This window comes from Mauremys reevesii, linkage group 12 (genome assembly GCF_016161935.1).
Source record: "Mauremys reevesii isolate NIE-2019 linkage group 12, ASM1616193v1, whole genome shotgun sequence".
Taxonomy (NCBI): Eukaryota; Metazoa; Chordata; order Testudines; family Geoemydidae; genus Mauremys; species Mauremys reevesii.
This window is the reverse complement of record NC_052634.1, coordinates 51380113-51406264: the sequence shown is the minus strand read 5'-3', so window position 1 is coordinate 51406264 and position 26152 is coordinate 51380113. Positions and strand designations below refer to the sequence as shown.

General features: G+C 52.5%; 4 non-coding genes across 4 annotated transcripts; 2 read left to right on the top strand and 2 right to left on the bottom strand.

The window, feature by feature from the left end:
* Window positions 1–3852: 3852 nt before the first annotated feature.
* TRNAM-CAU lies at window positions 3853–3924 on the bottom strand. The gene has a single exon. It is a non-coding gene; the product is annotated as a tRNA-Met (tRNA).
* Window positions 3925–14864: 10940 nt separating this feature from the next.
* Window positions 14865–14946, top strand: TRNAS-CGA. Its single transcript has one exon. It is a non-coding gene; the product is annotated as a tRNA-Ser (tRNA).
* Window positions 14947–17106: 2160 nt separating this feature from the next.
* TRNAR-CCU lies at window positions 17107–17179 on the top strand. The gene has a single exon. It is a non-coding gene; the product is annotated as a tRNA-Arg (tRNA).
* A 5496-nt stretch (window positions 17180–22675) lies between these two features.
* On the bottom strand, window positions 22676–22757 carry TRNAS-AGA. The gene has a single exon. It is a non-coding gene; the product is annotated as a tRNA-Ser (tRNA).
* Between the last annotated feature and the right edge of the window lie 3395 nt (window positions 22758–26152).

Here is a 26152-nt window from a genome sequence, read left to right as displayed (position 1 = left end):
GAGGAGTTCACTTTAACATTCTTTTCCCACACGCATAACACGACAGAAGTCACGAAATGGTGAGTGAGGGGTGCTTATAGAAGGAGAAGTGGGGCTTGATTGATAGAGGGGGGCTGGTTGCTTCGGGTAATCTGGAGTGATAGAGGGGTTGAGTGAAGATGCAGCTGCAGGGGTGATCTTCACTATCTACCTATCTCTTCACTAAAGAGTCTCCCAACATTTTTCACAGGAGTTAATCCTGCAAGATATCTCCCTGCTGCGAGTCACTAGGGGACAGCGGGAGGCTCTTTTACAGCAATGTGGATTCCGCCCGGGACCCTACGCGGCTTCCCTGTGTTCAGAAATGATCCCCCCCCACTCGCGGAACAGTGGCGCGGACGCGTCAGCGTGACTGGGACAAGAAACACAGTGGCTCTCCCTATAAACCTGCGCAGGCATATTGCCCACGCTCTGGCTGAAACTTTTGCTGAGATAACTGAAGCAGATTACCGCGACGTGATAGACCACATCAACGGGCTATTCCACATCTAGAGGCTGGCATGCATGCAGCCATAACCCCCCTTCCTCTCCAGAAACATTTCCACCCAGAAAATAAAAGCCGCTTACCGTTAACCCGCTCCTCTGCTTGTCCTTCTGCAACTGCTGGCTGCTGCGATTGGGTACTTTCCTCCTGGCTTGAGAAGAGCTCCTGGCTGCATGCCCACTCTGGGGTGTCTTCCCCCATCCCAGTAGCTTCACTCGTGGTTTCCTCCCCCCGCCGCCGCCGCCGCCTCCGCCTCCGCCTCCTGTCCCCCAGCCTGCTCAGAAGTGTCCATCGTTATCCTGGGATTGGCAGTGGGGTCACCCCCATGTATCTCGTCCATCTCCCTGTAAAAACGGCAGGTCGTGGGGGCAGCTCCGGATTGGCGATTACCCTCGCGGGCTTTGTAATAGGCACTCCGCAGCTCCTTAACTTTCACCCTGCATTGCAGTGCGTCCCGATCATGGCCCCTATCCAGCAAGGACCTTGATATCTGCTCAAAGATATCGTAATTCCTACGGCCGGAGCGCAGCTGTGCCTGCACTGATTCCTCCCCCCAAACACTGATGAGGTCCAACAGCTCGCCATTGCTCCATGCTGGGGCTCGTTTGCCACGTGGAGGCATGGTCACCTGGAAAGATTAACTGATTGCACTCCACACCTGGCTGCAGCAAACAGGAAGGAGATTTTTAAAATTCCCGGGGCATTTAAAGGGCTGGTCACCTGAGGCAAGAGCAGTAGAGTGCAAACTGATGAGCAGAGTTGCTGAACAGGAATTCTGGGATAGCTCCTTGTTCCCTGGAGGACAATTAAAGCGCTGGTGAGTGTCCACACCTGCTGAGCAGTGCTGGATCCACCAGCGCTGCACTCCTTATACCCCTGCCGGGATGGGTTTTCAGCCAGCGCTGCAACCAGGGAGTTGCAGCGCTGGTTGTGCCCTGCAAGTGTGGACGGGGTGTAATTGCAGCGCTGGAAAGCCTCCACCAGCGCTGCAACTTGTAAGTGTAGCCAAGCCCTAAGTGAGGATCACTTCCCCGAAATGACTCCAATTGAAGAATTCAAAGCAAGAACCATTAACACAGAATGCTGTTCAAAGAGAGAGAAGTAGTTCAGCCTCCTTCCTCTCGCTGGTTCCTCTCCTTCCTTCTGTTCAAAGACAGTTCCCTGTACACTCCTACTTTGCACAAACCCACCCACTGACCTGTGACTAGCAGTCTCTCACTGTTAACTCTTCCAGCAAAACGGACCAAAGAAAGTGTATGTGAGCGCTGTACCACAGCCCTGGTGCTCTTTTCGGTTCCTTCCCACAGAACTTTCGCTCCATACCAGTCCAGTTCCTTGCTGTTGCTTGGCTAACCACTGCATGCGTGTGCTATACCGTACCCTGAGCTGATTCCCGGCTTTTGTGCTCAATACAGCCTCACCCATCTGTGTCTCTGTGGCACAATGGGTCAGCGCGTTTGGCTATTAACTGAAAGAATGGTGGTTTAAGCCCACCCAGGGATGGCGCTAAGCCTGTGCTACTTCCTCGAGGGCTAGGGGGAGCCTCAAAGGTCCCATTTTGCTGCCTCTTGGCCTCAGTGCTTTCAGCTGGTGGTCCAAAGAGCAGGCTGGATGTTATTCAGAAACCCATCTGCCAGCAGCCGTGCGGAGGCTCAGGCTTAATTCTCAAAGCCGAGCACAAAAACTTTCAGCCAGGAACATTTCGCTCCCTTCCCGCCTCCGCCCAAGCGGCAAGGGAGAAGCGGAGGAGACACACCGGCTCAAAGACGCCTCCCTCCCACTTCCCTGTACGCTGTGCAAAGCTCTTGGCCTGCCTCATGCCTCGTCAGGAAAGCGCGGCCATGCGGCCCTGGAGGACAGGTAAAGCGCTGGTGAGTGTCCACACCTGCTGAGCAGCGCTGGATCCACCAGCGCTGCACTCCTTATACCCCTGCCGGGATGGGTTTTCAGCCAGCGCTGCAACTCCCTGGTTGCAGCGCTGGTTGTGCCCTGCAAGTGTGGACGGGGTGTAATTGCAGCGCTGGAAAGCCTCCACCAGCGCTGCAACTTGTAAGTGTAGCCAAGCCCTAAGTGAGGATCACTTCCCCGAAATGACTCCAATTGAAGAATTCAAAGCAAGAACCATTAACACAGAATGCTGTTCAAAGAGAGAGAAGTAGTTCAGCCTCCTTCCTCTCGCTGGTTCCTCTCCTTCCTTCTGTTCAAAGACAGTTCCCTGTACACTCCTACTTTGCACAAACCCACCCACTGACCTGTGACTAGCAGTCTCTCACTGTTAACTCTTCCAGCAAAACGGACCAAAGAAAGTGTATGTGAGCGCTGTACCACAGCCCTGGTGCTCTTTTCGGTTCCTTCCCACAGAACTTTCGCTCCATACCAGTCCAGTTCCTTGCTGTTGCTTGGCTAACCACTGCATGCGTGTGCTATACCGTACCCTGAGCTGATGCCCGGCTTTTGTGCTCAATACAGCCTTGCCCCATGTGTCTCTGTGGCGCAATGGATCAGCGCGTTTGGCTGTTAAACGAAAGGGTGGTGGTTTGAGCCCACCCAGGGACGGCGCTAAGCCTGTGCTGCTTCCTCGCTTTCCCCGAAGCCTGTGGGGGAGCCTCAAAGGTCCCATTTTGCTGCCTCTTGGCCTCAGTGCTTTCAGCAGGTGGTCCAAAGAGCGGGCTGGATGCCATTCAGAAACCCATCTGGCAGCAGCCGTGCCGGAGGCTCAGGCTTAATCCTCAAGGCCGAGCACAAAAACTTTCAGCCGGGAACATTTCGCTCCCTTCCCGCCTCCGCCCAAGCGGCAAGGGAGAAGCGGAGGAGACACGCCGGCTCAAAGACGCCTCCCTCCCACTTCTCTGTACGCTGTGCAAAGCTCTTGGCCTGCCTCATGCCTCGTCAGGAAAGCGCGGCCTTGCCGCCCAAGCCTGAGTCACGTCCGCAGCCTGGCCCGCCCTGCCCCGGCTGACGGCCGCGCAGAGCCACGCGAGTCAATGGCAGGTCGAGTCCGGAGCCTCGGCTCTTTCCCCTGACAGCCACACACACAGCGCTGCCTAGCGCCCCCAGAGCCTCCCTCGTGTTCTCCCGCAGCAGCCGCCTGCCGGGGTGGTGGGAAAAGGGGACCAGGAAGCACTGCAGCCTCATTCCAGGACAGGAGGCCCTCACCACGCCTAGGCCTGCCTCTTGCCTTCAGCCCAGACAGCCAGAGGTGCCAGGGAGCTCCCTGGCAGGCCACCGCTTCGCCTCAGCCACCTCTTGCCTCATGGCCTAGGCTCTTGGTGCTCTGCTGGTCACCGGCTCGCTTGAAGGCCCAGAGGGAAAAGAAACAAGCGCACGTATAGCAGAGGATGGTTTCGATCCATCGACCTCTGGGTTATGGGCCCAGCACGCTCCCGCTGCGCCACTCTGCTGCTTCTTTACACCTGCCCCCTGTCACCTAGCCGCCACTATCCGGATTAGTGCCTTACGCGCTCTCGTGCTGGCAGGCAGATGCGCAGGCTACTAGGCAGCTGCCCTGGTTACAGGATTTTACAGCTTCTACAGGGTAAAAAGGATCTATTTGGGGTTTGGACCCCATTGGGAGCTGGGTAGCTGAGTGCCGGAGATGGGAGCACTTCTTAAACAGTTTTCAGTTAAGCTTTCAAGCTTGTGGGGGACGAGGTTCAGCCTTGGATCCGTGTCTGCAGCAGGCAAGCGCGTCTGGCTCAATCGCCCCCCCCTCCCCCGCTGTATTAGCAGACTAAAACCGAGCAAACGCACACGCCTTGCAAAGGACCAGGAGCCGGGATCTCGAACAAAAGTCAACATTTTATTAAGATGACGTTCAAAGAAAAAAAAAGTGTACAGTACAGAGTTTCGGCATAGAAGTTTCTGGTGCTCAGGGAACAACGTACAGCTTACCCAAGGGATGCAAAATTCAGTTTAAGATCGGGTGGCATAAAGAATACATAATCTACAATAGCCCTGACTGGGGTAAAGGTTAACGTACAGACACTGAGTTAGGAGGGTATGTTGTCCATATGAGGGCTACGTTCGGGTGTGGAATATAACGGCGGTTCTGACGATGAGGATGGATTGACCAGCGTTTGGTGAGTTTTAACATTCGGTGTTTTGGAATCTTTGCCACAATCTAGTTGAAGCAGGGTCAGTATGAAGTCTGCCCTGCCATCTGTTGGTGATGTGTTGTCAAGGCCTTTTGGGGCTGATGTCATTTGCATGGTTACACCCACCCCGGATTGCATGATGGGAGTGCTTGTCCAAACGGTCATTTCAGCTGCTGCGATATCCCCAGTCTCTTTGTTATTGGAGCAGGAGTAATCCAGTGTATTTTCCTGTTGATTTTGGATCAAGGACAGAGTAACTGTACCTGGCATTTGAGGCCTGAGAGCGTCACCCTCTCCTGAAAAGTGCTCACCATTTAGGGGTATGGGTTCCTAACGGCCGCTCGTGGAGGGAGGTAGAAATGGATGTTTGTTGGTGTCTTGCAGGTGCTGCTGATGTCCTTTCTGCTGTTCCTGGTGTGGAAAAACAGAGGCAGAGGTGGTTTTGAATCTCTTCAAATTGTTGTTAGTGCTGCAGTTGCTCACCTAAGCTTATGCCGTTAGATCTCTTTCACGGTGTATTTTAGTCCTGAGGTAAAGGTGTGTTGTTAGGGAGTGAGGTAGTTTGGACAAGCACCCCCATCATGCAATGCAGGGTGGGTGTGACCATGCATATCAGCAGCTAAATGCCTTTGCATCACATCACCAACAGATGGCAGGGTAGAGTTCATTCTGACCCTGCTTACATCTTCCCCCCAGCCAAGAATTGGTGGTCCTGATACATCACACTATCTGTTATACCAACTCATTGGTATTGAATGCTGAAGTTATGGCTAGCAAAAGTAGCCACCCATCTCTGCCCTGGAGCATCCAGCTTAGCCCTTGTTAACACAGAAGTCAGTGGATTGTTCTCTGTCCATAGCTGAAACTGAGCACCGGACAAGTAGTCTGGGAATTTCTCAGTGATGGCCCATTTCAAGGCCAAGAACTGCAGCTGGTGGATGGGATAGCGAGTTTCGCTATCAGACAGTCCTCAGCTGGCAAAGGCCACAGATTTACATTTACCTTCCACTTCCTGGTAGGCGAGTGCTCCCAGACCCTCCAAACTGGCATCAGCATGCATGATAAACCGTTCGTTTGGGTCAGCAAGGACTAGGACTGGCACATGAATCAGGCAAATAATGATTTCCCGTAAAGCCCTGTCACATCTCTCATCCCGCCATGTCCCCAATGGAGAGGAGAGGAGCCCCTCCCCTGTCCCAGGCCAGGCACACCAGATCTGTGCGGGGAGGTGTCCATGGCCCAGCCCAGGCGTGATGGAGCTGCTGGGGAGAGAAGATCCTTCCTCAGCCCGAGCCCACCAGAGTTGATGTTGCAGTGGGGGAGAGGTATCTCTCATCTGGTTTTTAGATGCTCTGATGAGAGGGAGCAGGAGAAAGATTTTTCTTCTCCTTGCATTTCAAACCCTTCACACACACCCCCCCAACCACTTTCTGCTCTAGCCTGATCTCTCTCTCTCATGTCTCCAGGGCCGTCATTAGCCATAGGCAGCTGCCTAGGGCACCACTAGGTCTGGGGTCACTGCTCTGCTGGGAGCCAGGACAGACGGGAAGCAGTGGAGCATGTAAGAGCATGGCTGCTGGGTCCTAGAGAGAGCTGAATGCAGCACAGTCTGAGGGGGGGGGTATTGGTTGCTGGGGTCTCTGGGGAGGGGAGGGGTTGGGGAGGGAGCTCACCTGTGAGTGTGACTCTTTCCCCCGGCTGAGGTGAGGTGAGTCAGGCTCTGCGGCTCTGGAACCAGTATCCTTTGTTGTCCCCCATAACATCCATTCTTCCTCCGCCCTGCCCCATGGAGCACCCCCTCCTTTCTCCCTCCTCCCCAGGAGCATCCCTCTCTCTCCTCCCTCCCCTCCATCAGGGCTGGGTTGGGTGAGGTGCTGGGGGGTAGGTGGGCAGGAGGAGGCTGGCTGGCTGCCAGCTGAGGAATGAAAGGGAAAGTAACTCACTTCCTGGGCAGTGAGCCAGGATTGGAATGTCACACAGGGCTGGGCAGGGGTTAGCCAGATGTGTGAAAACTCAGGACAGGGGGTTGGGGTAGGGTGAGCAGATATCCCTATTTTATAGGGCCAGGCCCAATTTTGGGGTCTTTTTCTTATATAGGCTCCTTTTACCCCCCCCCCCCCATCCTGATTTTTCACACTTGCTGTCTGGTCACTCTAGGTGGGGGTAATTGGTGCCTATCTAAGACAAAGCCCCAAATATCGGGACTGGCCCTATAAAATCAGGACATCTGGATCTGGTCACCCTAGCTGGGGAGCGCCTCTCCCCCGGGCTGGCAGCTGCCAGCGATCCATCTCATCCCGGGGGAACTGCACAGGGCAGGATGAGCTGCTGTGGCTCCATGGGTGACCTGTCCCTGAGATCAGATGCTGGGATAACTTCACCATGGTCGTAAGGCTGGTGGTGGTGCCTGTTGGCGTGTGATTGGACTTGAGGGTTTGCTGCTGCTGTTGCCACTCTGCACCCCAAGAGGTGGATTTTGGGGTCTACTGCAGCTGTTGGACCAGCAGGCTAGGGGGTGAGCCAAGCATGAAAGCAGTACTGTGTTGCCATTTAGATTGTCATTTAACAACTTTGTTTGCCAAAAATTCTTGCTAACAATCCTGAATCCAATTTCAATATTTTGTTTTAAAAAAAATCAATATCTTAGCCAAAAACAGAAAATTAAGTTGTTGACAATTATTAGTGACAGGTTTGGTTTGGGGCAGGGAGTGGGCCAGTTTTCATCAGAGAAACAAAAAATGTCGACTGACTTTCCTATAGCCTGTTACTCCTGATAAGAGCCCTCCAACAACTGTAATATGCTCATCTCCTTACTAGTGTATAAAGCAGGGGTCGGCAACCTACGGCACACGCACCAAAGGTGGCAGGTGAGCTGATTTTTGATGGTACGCAGCGGCAGGCTGAGCGGCTCAGCCCATCACTGCTCTGGGGTTCCAGCTGCTGCCCTATTGCCAGCTGGGATACCGGCCGCCGGCCCCACTCAGCACCTGCTGCTGGCCTGGGGACCCCCAAGGAACCCCAGGCTGGCAGCGGGCTGAGCAGGCTGGCTGAACCACTCAACCTGCTGTCAGCCTGGGGTTCCATTCATTCAGCCGGCAGCGGGCTGAGTGGGCTGGTGGCGGGCTGAGCAGGGCCGGTGGGGGGTTGAGTGGCTCAGTCTGCTGCCAGTCTGGGGTGCCGGCAGCACTCAGCCTACTGCTACTCCGGGGTTCCGGCTGCCGGCCCCTTGCCAGTCAGGAGCCCAGCCGCCGGCCCCACTCTGCCTCCTGCCAGCCTGGGTGAGCAGAATCCCAGGCTGGTAGCGGGCTGAGGGGGGTTGGCGGCCGGGATCCTGGCTGGCAGGAGTTGGTGGTCAGAACCCCAGACCAGCAGTGGGCTGAGCAGGGCCTGGGATCCTTGTCTAGGGTTCCAGCCACCAGTCCCGCTCAGCCCACTGCTGGTCTGGGGTTTCATTTACTCAGCTGGCAGCGGGCTGAGCAGGACCGGTGTCCGGGGCCCCAGATAATAATAGTTTATTTATATAATATAGACATAGAGAGAGACCGTCTACAAACGTTAAAGTGTATTACTGGCACGAGAAACCTTAAATTACAGTGAACTTGGCACACCACTTCTGAAAGGTTGCCGACCCCTGGTATAGACTGACCATATGTTGTACTAAGATTCTCCTGCTTTTTTTTTTTCCTGTGAGTCAGTATAGCTTTTGCCAGCCCAGAAGTTGGGCAGCCAATGTTCTACATTTTCAATGTTTTCTCCAACTTTCATAAAGTAAATACATAGTTAATATGAGTTAAAAAGGCCACGGACACTTCCTTGTGAAGAATCTGTACAGCAGATCATGCTAGAGCTGTGAAAATGTCAGTTTTTGATGGAACTTTAGAGACAGTGATTTATCATGTATTTTATCATGTGAATGTGCTGCTATTGCCAATGTCTTTCCAAACAAAAATAAGGCACAATAGGACTTCTGTAACATTTCTGTGCTACCTTAATCTAGATGAGATGATTCTGTGCTGACTTCATTTTGGTCACTTTGTGCTTTACCTAGCAGTAAAACTAGGGTTATATTTTCCCACTGTTTGGAAACCCAGCTTATTAAACTGATTTTGCAGCCAAAAAAGCCAGAAAGATTGCTTTTAATTAAAAACAAATCTTTGTTTCAATACCTCTTCATATAAATTTCCAATACAATTTTGACAAATTAAAAAAATTATATTATTTGCATCATTCTGTCAAATCAGAATTTTTTCTATAGTGCCACTTCTTTAGTGCTAGTGCATCAGCATTACAGTTTGCTTCATTAAGTTAAACTGGTTTAATAACGTGAATGTGGCAAGTTTTCCAATACTGTATGCTTATATTTGTGTTGCTAAGAGCAGATCAGGCACAGGGGCACCAGTTTCATAATCTCGCCTAGGGCACCATAAATCCTAAGGACGGCCCTGCATGCCTCAAGTCTCTTTTTCCTGGCCTTGTTCCAGAGCCCTCACAGCCCAATTCTCTGCCCTAACATTGAGCCCTCTACTGCACCCTGAACCTCTCATTCCACCCCCACCCCAAAGCCTGCACCCCCTAGCCAGTGCTCTCATCCCCCTGCACTCCAACTCTCTGTCCCATGTAGCCTGATTTAGGGTGTACTAATAATATTAATTTGGAAAATATGATGAAAATTTAATTTATTAGCTTACATTTTATGTAATTTAATTGAGTTATAAAGTTACAGTTGCATTACTGCTATTCAAAAGATACATATGGCATTATATGCAACAAAGGTTTAGTTAATATACTCACACCCTTTCTTGATAACCTGGTGGTAAGAGACACAGGCCCAGCCTTGCAGTTCAGGTTTCTCAATTCTTGAGTGAAAGATGCAGTGCTTAGAAAAAGCTAATGTTACTTTGGGTTTACTTGAATAAGTTAAACTTAAAATCAAAACCTAATAAACAAAGAATAAAAACTTAGGAAACCGAGCTTAGCCGAGTTACTTTGAAACTTAAAGTTTAAGAACAAGTACAGCCTACTGATAGTAGATAGAGAATGGAGGAAGTAAGTCAGAATGATAGAGCGACGTGCTCTAGTGAGGTGGGTTACCTCTTTTATAGGGCACAAGCGCCGGAAATCCTTCCTCCTATGCCCAAATTTCATTCCTTACCCACAAAACGTTAGGGTACGCTTGCTTCATAGGCTAGTATGTTTGTGCGTGTTGATGACGTGTACATATGCACATAAGTTCCCTTGTGGTGTACCTGTTAAATCTGTGGGTACAACACTGAAAAACCCCTTATGCCATTCTCCATTGTCGATTGGTCTAGGTAAAGGCCTTAGACAGGTGTGGGTACTTCTCTCTTTAAGTAACAAGATAAAGGTCAATTTTCCTTTCTGAGTAAAAGGTCACACTATAGAGATGCTCACTTTGCCTTAGCTTAACATACAGGATATGGCCTGTAGGTCCTCGTAAGTCATGTGCTCCAGCCCCCTAATCATTTTTATTGCCCGCCACTGGACTCTCTCCAGGTTCTCCACTTCCCTTCTCATGTGGGTCCCAACCCCAAAAGTACTCACATTTCACCCCAATGGCCCCCAAATGCCGGCTTTTAATATGTAAATAGGGTGCTGCCATGGTCAAGTCACTCCCGAGTTCTCCAGTGGAGCCTGCTGGCGGACAACAAGGTGAAAATTAGCCAGGACGTCGCTCAGTCAATTCCCTCTGCTCCCAGCAGGTGGTATCGGAAAGCTCCAAGATGGCTCACTTCCCTTTCTCTCATCAGCTTCAGGCCCCAGGGTTACAAATGCACAAACCAGTTGGGATTCTCCCCTGGGCTCAGGGGGTGGGACTGCTCTGAGGGGATGGACTTGCACACTTGGGATATTAGTGCAAAGATACAATTTCAATTTCTCTTAGAGAAATTTGAGGGCAATTATATTTGGTAAAAATCTTATTTAGTGAAAGGAAAGCTGCAGTGACAGCCTGGTTACTGGGGTGCAAAACACTTTCCTCCTGGGAGAAACAAGAAGTTAGAATTAGAAATTTACATCGTTTGTTCCAATGTTGGCACAGGTTTAATTTTGCTTCTGTGTAGGCTTGTTTCAGGCTGTGACTGTTTTGGTTTATTGGGTTGTTTTGTTTTTTTAAGTTGGACTGGAGCTTTTAATTGACATTTTCTGGATTCGAATGGCTGACCTACAACACCAGTTTTGACATAGTTCTGCATATTTTATACAGATTTGGCCAGTATTCAAGGATCCAAATCCTTTATAGAAGGTTTTAGTGGTCAGGCTTATTTATTTTATGTTATTTTATCATCCTGCTGTAGCACACCTTTTGGATAAAATGTTGAAATTATTAATTTATGGTATTTGTTAATTTTTATTTTTGAAAACAAAGTTTTTCTTAGTGTTTGGGTTTTAAATTAAGCATTATTTTTGGTTTCAATTTTTTATTTTGGCTTTGGTTATTGATGGGATCTTTAAGAACTTTGGATTTAATACTAAAATTTGGACAGATTTAGATTATTTAAAGTAAACCCTGTTTACTATTTTATTTTAATAAAGGTTGTATTGCTCTAAACCCTGGCCAGGGGGAGAGGAGATGAGCCTGGCCTTTAACTGAGAAGGAGCAGAGGCATGGGAGGCATGGCCCCGTGAAGGGTGGGGCCAGATGATGGGAGCACAGCCCCCGATTTTTGTCTAGCCCACCTCAGTCACCCACCAAACGAGAAGAGTCTGATGCCACCTGCTGGTCACTGGGTGTCACTTCTGCTCCATGGGAAACATGCTCTGTGTGTTATCTTGACTGGTCCGTGGGTGTCACTGCTCCTAGAAGGCAGCTACACGCTGTGCATTACGCCACCTGGCCACTGGGTGTCACTGCTGCTCCAAGGAAAACACCTTCTGTGCGTTACCCTGATTGGCCACTGGGTGTCGCTGCTGCCAAGGAGACATAAGAACAGCCAGACTGGGTCAGATGCAAAGTCCATCTAGCCCAGTATCCTCCTGTCTTCTGCCAGCGTGGTGCCAGGTGCCCCAGAGGAATGAACAGAGCAGGGAATCATCCAGTGATCCATCCCCTGCCGCCCATTCCCAGCTTCTGGCAAACAGAGGCTACAGGCACCATCCCTGCCCACCCTGGCTAATAGCCCTTGATGGACCTGTCCTCTGTTCATTTATCTAGTTCTTTTTTTTAACCCTGTTATAGTCTTGGCCTTCACAACATCCTCTGGCAAGGAGTTCCACAGGTTAACTATGCAACTGCCCTGAGTCCCCCCCCCCCCCGGGGTGTATATGGTAAAGAGGATGAGGATTAGGAGAGCCATGATGTGTCTGTCACTGGGGGGTGCCTCAGTTTCCTCTAGGCAGCAGTGGTGCAGGCTCCTTTGGTCAGTGCCCATGCAGCTGTGTGGGGGGAAGGGGGAGTAGAGGCTCATGCTCCCCAGCCCCACGCCCCTCCCCCAGCAGCTGGGGAATCCAGGCCAAATGTAACCCTGGTAGCTGGGCCAGGATTAGCCTGGGACGGAGTAGGGCTGGGGAGGAATTGCAGGGGAGACAGATGCACCCGCTGTGAGGGGAGATCCTCCCATTCTCTGCCAACCCCCTCACTCCTTGCAGCACGGCGCACCTAGCATTTCTTACTCTGTCGTGGGGTGTCTGCTGCCTGCTTCTCCCTTAGCATCATCTCTCCCCCGGGGCACTGGTGTTGCCCGTCCAGCGCCCTGGTGTGCCCCATTGCGCTGCCCTGCAATTGGGGGGCAGCTGGTGGATGGAATATGGGGGTGGGCAAGGCTGGGGACCAGGACTCCTGGGTTCTCCCCCCAACTCTGGGAGGAGAGGGGAGGAGGTTTAGTGGAAGAGTGAGGGAGGGGCAGGGCTGGGATCCAGGGCTCCTGCTTTTTCTGGTTTTCTCCACCTCCTGCAGCTGCCTCAGTCCTTTCAGTGCATTTCCTGTTCCAAATTCATTTGCTGACTTGTGCAACCCACCCCAGAGGTGGCTGCATCTCAGTGTTGGGTGAGGCACCCTTGGCTGCCTCACCTCCTAACCGCGTCTCTCTCTCCCTGCAGGTGACCCTGCAGCACTCGGCAAACATCCGCAAGATCATGGGGGGCGCTTTGAGCATTGGGCAGGCAGGGGCCAGATGCCCAACCCCCGCCCTGAGAATGGGACCCAGCCCCTACTTTTACAGGGATTAAAGGGGAAAGGGGGTAAATCAGAGGAGGGTGGCCAGGGTCTGAGCAGGGGTGGAAATTGACTGGTCGGGGGGTCAAGCAGCTGGAGGCAGAGTTAGGAGAGGGGATGAAGGGCAAAGTCAGGGAGGGGGGAAGGAGCCGGGTTAAGCCCAGGGGGAGGCGCTGCCAGAGGGTTAAACCCCGGCACAGGCAGGGCAGAGGGGTAACAGTTACCCCGGGGGGCTGAGACTCCAGTGTTTGCAAAAACAGGGTCGGGGGAGCAGAGGGGCTTTTCTATTTCCCCTCCCACAGGCAGCACCTCTCAGCATGGGCTTCCCAGGGCTGGGCTCTTAAAGGCACAGGCATCCCACTGCCTAGACACTGCAGCTCCTCTCTGATGTGACCTACTGAGGTGCTGCAGTAGGAGACTCAATTCAGTGAAACTGGGCATTCCCTATACGCCCCCCAGCCAGGGGGTTGTGCACCCCCTTCCCCGAATTTCCCCAACACCCCCCCCCCAGTGGTCAGGTAGTTACATGCAGCGCTGCCAATGTTGTCATTGGTTGCAAATCTAAATGGAAATTGCAATGTTAACAAACACTTTAAAAGCAGCTCCAACGTATGACAAATACTTGTACCTGAGAAAGTAAAATAGGTTTGAAAAGTCTGGACAAAGCCGGGTTTCCTCACCCAGCTGTTGTGTTTGCTGACAATGTCGGTGCATTGGCTTCGGCAATGTTGGCCAACCTCAGAATTTCAAATGATGATTTGGAATCAAGGTGTGAATGACTCTCCCCTGACAGCTAGTGATGAGCCAGGGTTGGGGGAGGCTTTGGGACCAGACTGTATTTACATGAACTCACCTACTCTGCCCAGGTATCCAGCAGACAGAGCTGGGCCGCCTCTGCTCTAGGTGCCCAGAGGAGGAGGGAAGGTGTGTGGGGCTCCAGCCTGGGAACCTTCTTCCCTCCTGCCAAGCCCTGACTATCAATACCAGCCCTGACCCTCCTTTCTTCAAGCACCATGTGGGCCCCAGGAAAAGTGTGGCAGGAAGCACCAGGGCCAAACTTGTGGGCATCAGGTGAAGCAGCAAGGATCCCAACCATCAGGGTAGCAAGTTCTAGAGCCCCAACCCACTGTGGCCACCCCAGCCAGAGACCTGGCTCTAGGAGGTGTGAGTCACCCAGCAGGAGAGGAAAGACTGGCTCTTGCACAACTGGAGACAGGGAAGTTGAACACTGGGAGCTCCAGGGCTTTACCACAAGGTCCCACTGAGATTTGAACTCAGATTGCAGGATTCAGAGTCCTGAGTGCCGCCCGTTACACCATGGGACCAGCTCATGCTGCCCTCTCTGCACATTGGTGACCCTCACGGGGCTGGCTTGTGTAAGGGGGCTCTTGGCCCTTTACTAAAGCTTAGCGTGGGAGGGGGCGGGGTTTGGTTGGCTAGTTCCCAGTCCCGGGGGAAGGGCCAATGGGGAATCAGGACCCTAAGACTGACAGTCCCCAGGGGCAATGGGGAGAGGCCAAAGCTCCAAGTTAGCCGCACTGACAGGCCAGGCAGTGTAATGGGGGAGTCACCAGGCCAGGGGGTCCCATCCTCCGTGGGAGCTGGAACTGCCTGGGCCAGAGTGGGGCAGAGCTAAGGAGAGCAGGAGCCCGAGAAGAGCCGGGGAGCAGAGCTGCACAGGTGTAGTGCCAGAAACTGCTCCCTGTAGGACTTTGCTACCTGCAGCAGCTACTGAGACCTGAGGTTGTTCTTATTTGCTGACTTGTCCTAATTGGCTAAAACTTGACAGTGGTTTCTCTAGCAAAGGCCAGTCCCTGGCCCCTTGGTCCAGACATCCTCATTCACCTCAGGCTTCAAGTTGAGAATCATTTCCCCTTCCCGCTCTGTGGGAGGGGAGACTTTTAAACCCGCTCTCTGTGCGACTGCACATGGCTAAGCAAAGAGAACAAACCCCCAATCCCCCCTGTGCTTTGGGGGCCAGGTTTGCGGTGGGAATTCTGTAGTTCAGATGACTTCACGCCTGGGCATTGTGATTCTTTACCAGTTTCTCTGGCATTGGGGTAGCTTTGTGCTCACAGCTGTGATGGCCGAGTGGTTAAGGCGTTGGAGTCGAAATCCAATAGGGTTCCCCTGCGCAGGTTCAAATCCTGCTCACAGCGAGGCCTGTGTTTTAGCCAGTCTCTCACCCGGGCAATACCTCTGTCCAACCCCCTGAGCCACTCTCAATTCTCTCCCCACCCCAAGTAAATCCTGTTCTGCTCCTTTCACAGAGATCCCTGGGACACCCCCTCACACTGTGTCCCTGAGGGGTCAGGCAAACTCTCAGCACCTGAAACCTCTGCCACTCACCTGGTGCCCCATAGATTAGCCATGTCGACGTGCTCTCCTTCACGTAAATCCGGTCAGTGCGACTCCTGGTCTGTCCCTGCAGAAAGGTGTATCCCCTCTACAGCTGGTGTGAGCTCGGGTCAGAGGACTAGGAGGCTACCGCCCACCCTCCACTGGTTCTGCTATGGAGAAACACGTCCTCTAAGCCGACCTCGCTACAGACCTGCGCCAGGTAGTGCTCATTGTAAAAACGTTTCCTCTCACAGTTGAGAAAACGGGACCAGCGGTTCTCAGGCCGGCTGAGACAATTAAAATCCGCCCCAACACCAAACACTGTGTGGTCCAGAGGAAGGGAGCCAGTTCCTACCATGGATCTTTCCTTTCACACCTTAACATCAAGTGCCTCCTCTTGGGCCTCTGAATCCCTGCCACATTCCAGGTGCCAGATGCCCCTTCCCCAGTACTGTCGTCACTCAGCTTTGCAGAGGAGCTTCCCTCCCAAGTCCCTGCCCCCTCTGGCACCATCTCCGAGGGCCGTCCTGCCTCACTCTGTTCCCGCCACTTTGGGTCGACAAATAAGTCATGTGGGAAAGACAGCTCCCATCTCCCATCCTTATAGGTCAGGTGGGCCAACTAGGGGGAGAAGCCCATGCTCTCTGTTGTCCTGCTGGGGAGCCCAAAATCAGGTACCTGCCCCAGATAAAGGTGCTGCTGCCACCCTCCCAGAAAACAAGCCCCCCCTGCACAAAGAAGGATCAAAGGGCCTGCCAAAGCCTGGGATTGAAACAGGGGCCTTCAGATCTTCAGTCCAACGCTCTCCCAACTGAGCTACTTTGGCAGCTGTGTGGCAGTGTTTTGGCCTGTTGCTTCTCTGTTCAGGATGTTTTTGCAGCAGTTGCACACAAAAGGACGTCATTGTGAGTGGCCCATGAAGACAAAACTCGCTTTTGCCTGCCTTGCTCAGCTTGACTTGCTGCCTCACCCTGTTCCTGCCCTAGTGCCCGGGCTGACCTGGTGGTGGAAGGGGACTGGGGGCCAGTGGTGCGGGGAGGAAGTTGAGCTGGACCCTGAGCTAGATTAGACCCTGGTGGTGAGAGTCTGGCCACCACTTGCCGCCCCACCCTGTTGTCCTGGCTTCCCCCACTGGGTATCATTTCGGGAGGGAAGTGGGGCTTCTGCCTCCCCGCCCCAATTTTCACACCGCAGAGGAGTGCGAACAGGAAAATGAACGGCTGCTCCACACCCCCACCGGAGGAACCCAATGCCCTTAGCTGCTCCCCTTGCTCCCCCCCCAGCTGTGCTACTGAGTGGAAGCGTCCTGTGCCCATCACACAGAGATCGATCAATCAAAACCCTCTTCTGCCAGCACCGGGCCTCCTGCTTCTTACACTGGGCCTGCAAGCGAGGGGGCGGCTGGCACAGCACCAAGAGTCTAACCTGTGAGGCAGGAGGCGGCTGATGCCCGCAGCCTGCTGGGGAGCTCCCAGAAGTTATTAAGGGACAGAGGCTCCTCAATGCCCTTAGTAACAAGGGTTTGGGGGTCACCAAGGCCAGTAAGGGGTCACTATTTCGGCCTTATAACCCTGGGTGTCAGGTCGCTGTGCAGCTTTGATCTAGAGCTCGGATCCCAACAACCAACCAGCAGCCCACAGCCTCCCCCTGGGTCTGCCCCACCTGGTTACTCCTTACAGGCCGACCTTACCCCCCTTCCAGCCCCGGATTCACCCCCTAATCATCCTACTGCCGCTCAGAGCCACAGACGTGGAGGTGCTGAAGGAGGGAGGGGTGACTCTAGGGTGGGGTTCTTCTCTAACGATGGCTGGCAGAAAGGTGGTGCTCAGCTCTGTCAGCCACCTGCCCAGGTGCCTCGCTGCCAGGGGATGCAGACGTTTCTGTAAGGCCATTAAATGGTGTATTTGACTTCTGATTGAATGTGAGGAATGTGCAATCCTGAGAGGGAATTTCCATCCCTCTTTCCACTGGTTTTCAGGGCCCCAGTGGCCTAATGGATAAGGCGTTGGCTTCCTAAGCCAGAGATTGTGGGTTCAAGTCCCATTTGGGGTGAAAAACTCCTTTCTTCTTGTACATTGCAAAAAAGCCTTGGTGCTATTTTCACCAAGGAAGCTGGGAGACGTTTGAACCCAAAGTACTGGATCTTGGGAGCAATCCCCCAGAAACGGTATCTTCCACTTGACCAATGCTTTCTAGACCCATCAGTAGCAAACACTTAATACTAGTGTTTGTCTGAGAATAGAAGGTAGGGGAGTGTTTACTCCGACACCTCAGCGAGTGAAACAGACAGAAAGAGCAAGGCTGTCCTGAAAGAGAATGGATCTGTCTGGAGACAAAGCAGAACCTGAGAATGAGCAACAGTGTGAAAGAAGAACTTCAAATGTGTGTTAGGTGTTAGTTAGGTTGGTCTGACAAATTTCAAGAAAATACCAATGCTCGTAGACTGATGCGGACACTGGCTGCTTCTGATCTTTTACTGAGAGGTCATTGAGAAATATTTTCCTTAACTATGATATGGAATATTGGGTGGGCTATGAAGGTACCATTCCTCCTGCTTTCGCCCTTGGAGACAACATGGCTACATGGCATGCGGCCAATGCTCACCTTCCAGTCAACTGCTAGAGAAGACAGCACAGACAGGGATGGCAGCAGGGCAGCCTGGAGCTCCATGGAGACGGTGGGACCAGGTCTCATCAACAGGGAGGTGGCCACCCCACCATGCACAAGGCTGAGCCAGCAAGTGCGGCGTGTGCTTCACTGTGTCCCTACTCACTGCACATGGTGGTGGAGGGCTGTCCTGCCTGGCTGATGTCAGCATCTCTCTGTGAGGTCACCACCTCCCCACCACCTTGGACCAATAGTCTGAGGTCCTGCAAAAGGCCTTTGTGATGTCACTGCCACACCCCTCCCTTGCTGTGCTAATATCCTGCCCCTGCCCAGGCACTTTGGAGGTTTGAGCTACTCCCTGTGGATCACCCCACTCAAGGAGCGTTCGTTCTAGGAAGCAAGCCGGCTAGACAGGAAAACATCAGACGCTGCTCCCAATGCTACACTCAGTTATTCAGAAATTAGTCAACTTTATGGCCAGAAGAGACGATTAGAGCATCTAATCTGACCCCCTGCATATCACCGGCCTCCTGTATGACACAAGCCGGCTTCCAGAAAGGCATCTAGCCTTCATTAAATGACATCAGGAGATGGCGAATCCACCACTTTCCTTGGTAGCTTGTTCCTGTGGTGAATCATGCTCGCTGTTGAATATTTGTGCCTTAGATGTAATATGAATTTGTCTCTTTTCACCGTCCAGCCATTGGGGCTTGTTATGCTTTTCTCTGCTACATTAAAGAGCCCTTTAATAGCCAATCTTTTCTCTCCATTAAGGCACTTCAACACTTCATTGATGTCACCTGCCAATCTTCTTTTGATAAGCTAAACAGGTTGAGCTCATTCAGTAGCTCACTAAAAGGCATTTTTCTCCAGCCCTCAGAACATTTGGTGGCTCTTTGCTGCCCCAGCTCCAATTTCACAACATCTTTTTCAAATGAGGACACCAAAACTGGAGGCAGTATTCCAGTATCAGTCTCACTGATGCCGTGTCACCTCCTGTGACGTTATTGACATAATCTGTAACTGTACAGATCACTGTTGCGACCACTGTTCTATATTTGCAGCCAATATTGTAGAAAGGTTGTTGTGTAAGGGGTCTACGGAGAGGTTCTGATTGGCTGATTCTAATGATGCTATCTCTAGATGTGTATCATTTTTGTAGCTGACGTTATGAATATTGGCTCTATGCTGCTCGTATTTCAAACTTGTGCTCTGCTTCCGGGGAACACCCCAGACAAGTTGGTGTCAGTTCTGTCTAGCCTGTTTGATGGGTCATTAAGGAACATCAGCTGTACAATTGACCCATTGAGAGAAGGCAGATATGGCTCCCTGCCATGCCAACCCCCCACTGAAGGCCACTCACAGACCAGCATTCGTTCTGGCCAGCATCACAAGGCGGTAGGAAAGCAGGGCCAGCCCCCGAGTGGGGCCTCTGACCGTTCCCACTCAAGGGCTCCTTTTGGCGGTGGGGCAGGAGATATTTCCCCCAAGAGGCTCTTTCCCAGCTGCTGAGAAGCACAGAAGTACCCGGTGTGTTTGCTCTTGCGGTGAAAGGGGTTAATACGTTTAGGCGGCCTGGCTAGCTCAGCTGGCAGCACCTCTGGCTCTTACTCTGAAGGTTGAAGTTACAATTCCCTGTTTGGGTGCTTGGGGCTCCTCTTCAACAACACAACACACAGTCTGCTTAAGCCCCCACCCAGTAACCTGGGGAAACTAACCCTGGCCACTGGGTGCCTCTAAGAGGTGATACTTTCCCCACTCACAACCACTGAGTGTAGAAAAGAAACTTTAAGAAAAAGGAGGAAAATCACCTTGTATTAACTTGGGAAAACACCACAATCAGGATTCATAACACAACACTATGAGCAAAACACCCGCCCCCCCACCCACAGTGCGCTGGGCAGTGGCCTTTTGCCTCGGGCTCCTAAATCCAGACCCCAGAAGCTCTGTGGATGTGCCCCTCCCTTCACTGCACCTCACCCACAGCTGCTGGCCTGGGTCAGTGAAAACCCAGAGTTCACCTCTCACCTCCCGGGGGGAAAGCCCCTTTCTCCGTTCGCTGTCTGGCCACATTGCCGGCCACTTGCCGTTCCCCCCTGTCACCGCTCTGCTGGCCACCCTCTCTGCTCTGGGACGTCTTGTGGTCCCACCAGGAGCGGAACAGGCTCCCTAAAAGCAGGGCCGCCCAGAGGATTCGGGGGCCTGCGGCAAAGCGGGGGAGCGGACATAAAAAAGGCGCCACCCGCTGCGGCGCTTGTACTCACTGGGCGGCATCCAAGTCTTCAATGGCAGCGGGTCCTTCACTCGCTCCGCGTCTTCGGCAGCACTGAAGGACCCGCCACTGAACTGCCACCGAAGACCCGGACTGCTGCCGGATGAATACAAATTAAAAAGGCGCCTCTAGCCAGGGAAGGGATTCTTGGCCAGGGCTCGCGGGGCCCCTGTGGGGCCCGGGGGTTGGGGCAAATTGCCCCATTTGCCCCCCCCCGGGCAGCCCTGCCTAAAATTAGTGGCCACCCGAGCCTGAACAGTAGCCCCACCCCTTCTACTCGAGGCAACGCCCCTGCCCCCCCTTCTCCCCAAGGCCCCGCTCCTGCGCTGCCTCATCCCTCAAGACCCCTCCTCCCGCTCACTGCTCTCCATCCCCTCCCCACCCTCACTCGCCCTTACAAAGTGGCAAGGCAGAGCCCTCCCATTTTTTAAAGTCCTAGGGTGTTGTTCCCCCCTGTTCAAGCACCCCTGGGGCCCTGCACTTCACTGTCCCAAAGCAGGACTAATGCTTAGAGCTGGTTATCAGTGATTTCAGATCTGTCGGTCTGCAGCAAGACTCTCCATTGAGTCTTAATCAGCTCTGTTATTACACAGGGAAGAACAAAAGGGTCAAATGGGGCCTGGAACCCTTAAGATGAAACCACCCCACCGAATACAACACTTGTCGCTATCTGCTCTCAACCCCACTGAGAATGTTTTGGGGGTCACTCCTTGCCTGTGTCAACCTAGGGGTCTCAGAAAAGCCTTATGAATAGGTGCTCCAGTGGCGCAATTGGTTAGCGCACAGTACTTATAGAGCAGTGCTGAGAGGAGCTGTGCTGAGATTATGAGTTTAAGCCTCACCTAGAACACTGGTTGTCATTAACCAAGTGACATCACCCTGTCATTTGGCCCTGTGAAATGTAGAATTCCAGCCCTGGGGACACTGAAAAGGGGCAGAGTCAAAAATGCCCCCTTCACTTATTACCTCCTCTCTAGAGCACAGGTGAGAATCTACAATCCTTTCTCCCCTCCAGCCCCTGGGCCAGGATCCCTCAAGCAGAGCCTGGAGTCCTGCCCCTGGCGTCTGTACTGTTGACAAAGACTAAGTGACACGGACAAAACACTCAAATCCCACCTGGTGTGGGGAGCCAGGTTTGCTCTTCAAATTCTGTCGTTGGTACATTTCCAGGCCTGGGAATGTCCCACAACAGCATTTAATGGGAAGCTGCCTGCAGAACAGTTACAATGCACAGAGCTCCTGTGGAGGACGGGCGGGAATTAGTAACATTTTGAGGATCGTTTGGGAAATGAGCCTTTAGTGACAAGGTTTGTCTCTGTTCATATTTCACCTTCAGGTGTTATGTTGAGGGATCTTTAGTATATTTTTGTGAGGTTAATAACTATCTCCTCAACTTTATTTACTCAACTTAAAAATTGGTGTCACTTGATTTTTGCATCTCCCTGTGAAAATGCAACTGACACGTGTGGCTTTCTACAGGGGGTCATGATGTTAAAGTTGAGGAATTCAGTCTCTGTACTTGTGGGGTCGGGTTGCTTTTTTACAGCTGCCTCACTGCCAGGCACACCGGATTGTTAGCTGCACTCACGGTCCTTGCCAGGGGCCCCTGCTGAACCCTGGGCGGCTGCACTGCGGTGCTGGGGTGACTCTGCAGGGGGAGAAGCTGCTGTGGAGCAATGTAGAGCAGGTGCAGGAAGGAGACGGGGTCACTATTCACATTCTTAACTGCACAGTTTTCCAAATTTGGGAATAGATTCATAGATTCATAGACTTAAGGTCAGAAGGGACCATTATGATCATCTAGTCTGACCTCCTGCACAACGCAGGCCTCAGAATCTCACCCACCCACCCACTCCTGTAACAAACCCCTAACCTATGTCTGAGTTACTGAAGTCCTCAAATCGTGGCTTAAAGACCTCAAGGTTCAGGGAATCCTCCAGCAAGTGACCCGAGCCCCATGCCGCAGAGGAAGGCGAATGTCCGAGAACAATTCTAGGGGAAGGTGAATGCAGAGCAATGACACTGGAGATGCCCAGACCTCCAATGGGGGCAGCGTGGAAATTAATAACGGGAAGATCATTTGCAAAATTAGTCATCACTGACAAGATTTGTCTCTGTTCCTATTTCACGCTGTGGTGTTAGTTAGAGGAATCAGGACAGATTGTTACTATATTAATTAAACACTTAATTTTATTTAACCAGTGTCACTTATTTTTTCTCCCTCCTAGCAAGAATGAATTGAATTTCGTGACTTTCTGGAAAGTGCAGCGAGATTAAATGTGGGGAATTCAGTCCCTGTGTTTGTGAGCTGATGTTTTCCTCTCACAGGTCAGTGCCTGCATTGAAATACCAAGAGGGATCTAAGGGCTGGTGTACGCTGGGCACTGAACTGGCAGAGCGACGTCTCTCAGGGTGTGACACCCCCCCAAACCCATATAGTTAAGGTGACCTAAGCCCTTATTAGATAGTGCTAAAAGAAAGGAAGAATTGTTTTGTCCATGTAGCTGTTACAAGGATGGGAAAACCCCTCCAGTCACTGTTTACTCCAAAGTGCTATAGCAGTGCCACAGCAGCATTTTAAGTGTAGACAGAGTGAAACTAGATCTGGTTCCAGTTCGCACTGTGGATGCTCAGGTACTAAAACTATAATAACAACAGCACAGAGCTTGCGTAGTTGGCAGGATTCGAACCTATGCAGGGAGACCCCAATGGATTTCTAGTCCATCGCCTTAACCACTCGGCCACAACTACTTGATGTATGCCTGTTTCACTACATCATGATTCTGTTCTCACAGAATTGTCAGTTTAAATTGTTTGCTCCGACCAGCTTCCCCAGCACACTCATGGCTGCTCATCAGTGTAAGTGTCCTTGGCTGAACAGCGAGAATTCCTGCCCATTTCCCTTCCGGCTGGAGCATGATCAGAGTGTGTTTGTGTGAACGACATTGCTGTAGATTGTTGTTCATTCCCCACTCTGACAATTTAGACAGTCCCTTTCCTAGTCAAATCTCCAGCACATCGTTCCAATAGCAGGGGGCAGGATTTCTCTGGGGCACTTAGGGCTGGTGCATGAACTCAGCCTTGCATTCCACCCTTGATGTTTCCTGGACTAACAACAGCAGCAGAAAGAAAGAGCCGAGCCAACATCTCCCTGGCAGGGATGCAGGTGCCACGTCCCCTCTGTCTGACCATCGCCATTGCAGGAGAGAAGGGGTCACTGGAATCGAATGCCCTGGCTCAGACAAGAGACACAGGAAGATTTTGCTGTTCATGGATCTGTGCAAAGGAAATTCTGTCTCTGTGTGAAACAGGTCGGAAATGAAATGTCCACATGGTGGCCCAATGCTCTAGGGAATGTGGGTGAAGGACTCGGTCTGAGAAATTATTTAATAGGGGGTTGTATTTATTGCCCTGATTAAAATCTATGGCTAAAAGGCAGCCACTGTTGTTAGTACTTGTACCTGTGTTGGGACACCCCAGTGGGTGTCAAGTCCACTGCCTTTACCAGAGGCAGTAGATTATTTTATCAAGATACAAATTTCTTGGCCAAGGTCTAGACTCCAGAGAAAACAATACACTGCTGATAACAGCAAGTACATAAAAAGATTTTGCAGCCACCTTGGGCATAACTATGATGTGTCGTGTTTCACTCTTTATACCTGGCGCCACCTCCTTTCCCTTTAGCCTTGTAGTTGACCAAGGGCAAAGCTGAACATCTCCTCAGATACCAGGGAGTGTTTGTGTCCATTCCTGCGAGCTACACAGGGGTTTGATGTTGCTGCTTTCAGTCCTCTGGCTCTGGCGGGATAAGGAACAATTCAGGCTGTCACTGAACTGAAGGAGGAAGATCAGTTTTTGACAGGCAGGGGACGCCTCTTAAAGGTGTTTGTCTGGCTGGCAGTCCTGGTTCCCAGGTTTCGCCCGTGGGGCGCCAGCAGTTTTGGTCACTCCCTTGGCCCCACCGGCTGCCCCCAGGCGCCGCCCCCCATCCCCCCAGGGGCCCCATCAGTGCAGTGGAGCTGAGCAGCGTCTGCCTGCTCGCTCCAGTGGCTGCCGGCCCTTCCGCATGGCAGGGCAGGGTGGGGCTGTGCTTCTGCGCGCTGCCCCCGCCCCGAGCCCCTGCAGCCAATGAGATGATGCAGGGGCGGTGTCTGGGGGCAGCAGCACATGGAGGCCCCTCAGCCCGCCCTGCCTTAGAGCCCCAGGTAAGCGCTGCACCCCTGACACCCTCCCAGAGCCTGCACCCTCACCCCCTCCCCACATACCCCTTCCCACTCCCAAACTCCTTTCCAGAGCCTTCCCCCCCCATTCCCACACCTCCCTGGCCCCCAAACTCCCTCCCAGAGCCTGCACCCCCCTCCACACACCCCCTGCCCCAGCCCAGAGCCTGCACCCAGCACCCAAACTCCATCCCAGAGACTGCACCCCAGAACCCCTCCCCAACCCAAACTCCCTCCCAGAGACCAGCCTCTCACCCCTTCTGCACCCAAACTCCCTCCCAGACCCTGCACCCCAATCCCCAGCCCAGGGCCTGCACCCTAGACCTCCCCACACCCAAACTCCCTCCCAGAGCCGTAGGCACGTGGAGGGTGGAGTTTTGGGGCGGGTTCTGGGCAGTATGAGTGACATTATTGGCCCACTAGGAGGACTGGAGGACTGGCACTGGCCCTAAGGTAAATTGAGGTTGAGACCCTGCTTTAAGGGATTGGAGCAATGCTGGAGAGACTGACGGGCAGGGAGCTGGGGAGCTGTGTGTGCCCCAAGGAGAGTTGTTGTTGTGCTCTGGTGACACAGAGCGGGGGTGGGGAGGTTGTAAGCTGTGGTGTTTGTATAGAGATAAAGTTTACTAACCCCCAGCTTCAAAGCTGTTCCTGCTGTGGGCGATACATGACACTCTTTGTTGCAAGTATAGCTCAGTGGGTGAATGTTTCCTTGCAGGGTAATGGGTTCCTAGTTCCAATCCAAATGATTCCCTTTAAAAACTTTTCGAATGAAAATCGATTTCCAGACCCATCTCCAGTATGTTCAGGAGTTCGCTGAATGGGGGCAGGGGGCTTGAAATGAATTTAAACACTCAGCATTTTCCTGTACAAATGAATAAAGACCTAGCAGAGCTGACCAGCAGCTGAAATCAGTTCCAGTCCTCGGCGTCTCTAAGAGGGACACTCGGTAGCTGAGGCACGTGGGACACCTCTGTGGTGATGACAAGTGAAAAAATGCTGGATTCAATTAAAGCTGAGACCATAGGAGGGGAAGGTGAACGGCAGCACCACACAGGGTCATAACACTCAGACACGGGGCTTCACTGTCACTGCCCCTGTGTTTTCCATCATTTCTATCCTAAGGAACACACTCTCCCCCTCGCCCACACACTGTCACACACAACCTTCTCCCCTTGAGCCCCATCCAACCCTCCCCCTCTCCCCCACACACGCCATGGGACACAGCCTCAACAGGGGAGCAGAGAGCTGAAAGGGCCACAGGAGACCAATGGAGCTAGGCAGGGATAGAAAATACTTCCCTTCCCTTCCCAAGAGTCCCGTTAATCTCACCCATGGGACGTTCCAGCACCGGGTGGGCTCAAAGCACCAACCTTCCCCTCAGCAACGGAAGGGGGAACCAGCTCTATCACATGGAAGGAGAGTCCCCACCTCTGCTGCTGCAATTCTGCAGCCATTAATATGGATTTGTTTTAGCTAATGCAACCCCCTCAACCCCTAATTCATCCATGAATCAAGGAGACAAGACCCTCAGGTGGGCACCAGAGGTGCAATGGGTTAGTGCACAGGACTTATAATAGCAGTGCTGAGTGGACCGGCTGATGGCTCTCTTTGCAAACGGACGCCATCAGACTGAGCCACGAGGCGTGCTGCAGGATAGCCCCTCCCCACCAAAAAGCAATACCAGGACCTGGATTTGAACTGAGGTTGCTGCGGCCATGGCGTTGAGTAGTAACCACTATACAATCATGGCCAGGCGCTGGGGACGCAGGCAGCAGCCCTGTGGAAAATGCTCAGCTCTGCGCTCTCGGGGCAGCCACCTACCTCGCCGGCGGCCACAGGTCTTTCTCAAGTCTCCCCATTACAGTCACAGGTCAAATGCTGAGCAAAGGAAAAAAGACAGGAAGCCAATCCCATGCCTGTCCC